The 3,489-nt window shown below is 36.4% G+C and overlaps 1 long non-coding RNA gene across 1 annotated transcript; it reads right to left on the reverse strand.

Annotated features, from left to right (window-relative positions):
• Positions 1–1,137: 1,137 nt before the first annotated feature.
• Positions 1,138–2,548, reverse strand: LOC105877253 (uncharacterized). Its single transcript, XR_001156853.2, has 3 exons — positions 2,344–2,548; positions 1,569–1,666; positions 1,138–1,297 (listed from the first exon to the last, which is right to left on the reverse strand). It is a non-coding gene; the product is annotated as an uncharacterized LOC105877253 (long non-coding RNA).
• Between the last annotated feature and the right edge of the window lie 941 nt (positions 2,549–3,489).

Below are 3,489 nucleotides of genomic sequence, written 5' to 3' on the forward strand. Positions count from 1 at the left end.
AAATATATGTGTGTATATATATATGTATATATGTATATATATTAAATATATATGTGTATATATGTGTGTGTATATATACACACATATATACATATATGTACACATATATATATATAAAGTCACATAGATGCACTGAAAAAGAAAATGATTAAACAAAACTCTGTCAGTATGATATTATCTATAACAATTGTCATTTAATATGTTTAGATGTTCATACTTTTAAAAAAAGTTTTAGTTAATATGAGAACACACTGATATTGACCATAAGTTAATACTGATTTTCAAAGATCTGAAAAATTGTCACAAGACTGTAGCTTCCTCTAGGGTATGAACAAGATCATATTTATTTTTGTTTATCCCTTGAGTATCTTGTTGGTTTTATAGTTTTCACAAAACAAGCAGTAAATTCCTAAGTGCTAAAAGTACAGCTAAACATGAGCCTTCCCAGAAAAATGGGTATGTTACAGAGAGGCGAACATTGATTCTGTATCACAAAGGACTTTATAAAATTGAAATTACCCCAAAGGGCTCTGCTTTGAAAGGCCACTGCTCTTCATCTGAACTAGTCAAGCAAATAGCTGGTGACAGTCTGTCAACATAGTATGCATTGTACTGTAACATACTATAGTGAATTCTTGAATTCAGCAGAAATTTCATCTAGATCAGTTATAGAGTTTCTTCAAATACTGAAACTCTATGTTTCTAATTTTCTGAGACATGTATGGAATAAAGGACTGATCATACTAAGACAAAAACTATAAAAATAAAAGGATATTTGTATATTTTTTAGATTTTCAGCCTAAAAGCTAATAGAGGACTTGTGAGTGTGTGTGTGTGTATATGCAATGCTTAATCTGAATTAAATAGAATTCCATAAAAATATTCTACATCTATGATGATAAAAAAATCATTAAATTTAATATTGGCTATTTTATACATCCTTTGATGAGGGCATTCTTGGTTTAGCTTTGCTCTTAAACATATTTTTTAACTCATGCTGGACAGAATCCTGAAGGATGAGTAGATCATAGTTTAAGGGAAGTGAGAAGAAAGCGCTCTGTGTAGTGGTAATAGCATGAACAAAACATGAAAAGGCAAGAGGTTTGGGGAAAGCACAGCCATTTTTGTATTAATTAAATGATGACATGAGGAATGATCCTATGGTGTGTTATACTTCTACAGCAGTATTTTCAGCTTCTTGGTTCTACTCCTTGTAAGGAATAAATATGTAGAAAAGTCAACTCCAAATTGTTCTTAGGAGGCTGAAGACTGCTGCATCCAAATGAGAGGAATATTCCTTAGAAATGAAAGAGGAAAAAACAAAGGTAAAGTGTGACAGAAACTGGCAAAACGCCCTACAGAAAATATGGCAGAGTTTTATAATATATATGAACATATGGACAAAAGATAAATTTATTCTATTTGATCCACAAATAATTTTAATTTTTTGGATCAAATTTCCATGAACCTATCTGAATCAAGATTCGCAAAGACTTTATCCCTTTGAGAAATGCCATTGTATTCTCGCATGTAAGGGGAGCACATTCTAAAATGCAATGGTGCTTTACCACAACGACCTCCATGTGCTTTCATCTTCAAGTTTCTACAGTGCAGTACTTTTGGTGTATTTGGTTGTTCAAATGGATCTCATTTCATCTCAGTTCAGCTGAAACTCCCAAGAAAAAGAGAAGGAGAATAAATATACCTTCTACATGCTAAAGAAAGCTGCTTGACAGCATGTGTAAGTACCAGCTCAGGCTATAAAACCTGCTTCCACCAGCGTTAGTGACCATTCATTCAAGCCACCTGTAACGGTGGGGTGTTAAGAGTCCATAGGGAGAATCACTTCCTATGGCACAATTAAAATTTTTTTTTTTTTTTTGAGACAGAGTCTCGCTTTGTTGTCCAGGCTAGAGTGAGTGCCGTGGCGTCAGCCTAGCTCAAACTCCTGGGCTCGAGCAATCCTTCTGCCTCAGCCTCCCGAGTAGCTGGGACTACAGGCATGCGCCACCATGCCCGGCTAATTTTTTTTTATATATATATCAGTTGGCCAATTAATTTCTTTCTATTTATAGTAGAGACGGGGTCTCGCTCTTGCTCAGGCTGGTTTTGAACTCCTGACCTTGAGCAATCCGCCCGCCTCAGCCTCCCAGAGAGCTAGGATTACAGGCGTGAGCCACCGCGCCCAGCTACAATTAAAATTTTATGCATCCTCCAAGCTCCCCAAATGGCCCATCCCTCTCCATGGAGAAAGTGAAGAGGATCCTTTTCTACACACTTAAAACAACTGGTTGCAGACCTGCTCACCCTCTACAGTTCTAATAATTAGCATTAAACTCTCACCAAAAATTGTCTAAAGATGAAAATCTGTCTGAAGCTGCCTCTATATGGTACTAAAGAGAAAGAAGGTTGTACTGAGTTTCCTACTGCTCTTAAGTAAAGGTGAAGAAAACCTGTAGATCTCCAAAGATCAGCATTATCAGTGGGGGAGAGTCACACTGCACCTTCTAGAGGAGAACTTGACAAAAAAGATGGCCAGGAAAGCAGAATGGGCATACACTGAGAGAGGATATGGGGCAGGGAGCTGTGGGGAGAGGCAGTAACTGCTAGAAGAATAGGGGCTGGCTAAGAGAGGGGAGAGTTGGATGCCTAGCCGCAGGAGAGGAGAACAAGCATCAGGATAATCTCTGAAAACAAATTAACAAATTAAAACAGAGACAATCGCTGGAGAGAAAGAAAAAGCAATCATGTGCTTCCACCTTCTGCAGGAGAAACCAGTGTCAGATTATGATGCACCAGGCATAACAATATGGTGCTTGGGAGAAGGTAACTAGGTGATAGGTAACTAGGTGACAGGTAACTAGGTGACAGGTAACTAGGTGATAGGTAACTAGATGATAAAAACAAACCCCACCCCAGCATTCCCAGACTTAAGCGTGTCCAGGGTATAGGAGGTTAAAAATGTTAAAAGTTAATTGAAGCTTAGAGAATCGTTTTTTACAAAAGATGTACTAACTTCTGAAGAAAGACTGTACCTGAGACAGCAAGGTACAGAGAGGATATGAGACATTCTTGTGATTTTATTCAAAGTCAGAAAAAGATCAAATCTGGACAGGCCTATAAAGGGACCGTGGCAAAAATAACATCGCTTTATAGAGCTAAACTAGCTAGGAATAAACTTAAATAGAAATGTGCAATATATATATATATATATATATATATATATATATATATATAAATATATATATATATAAAGAATATTTTAAAACACTTTTAAAGGACTCAAAGGAAGACTTGAGCACTGTTCTTGGAAAGGCTGACTGACGTAAAGATGTCAACTTTCTTTAAGTTAATTTTATCATGATACAAATGATAATACCAAGTTTTTCTCACGTCCTATGAGGTAGGGACAGGACTAAAGAATATCCTTTTTAGTGCCCTTGGAAAGTCATACAAACAGATACAAATACCCAGGAAAAGAAAAGAAAA

This window comes from Microcebus murinus, chromosome 8 (assembly GCF_040939455.1).
Source record: "Microcebus murinus isolate Inina chromosome 8, M.murinus_Inina_mat1.0, whole genome shotgun sequence".
NCBI lineage: Eukaryota > Metazoa > Chordata > Mammalia > Primates > Cheirogaleidae > Microcebus > Microcebus murinus.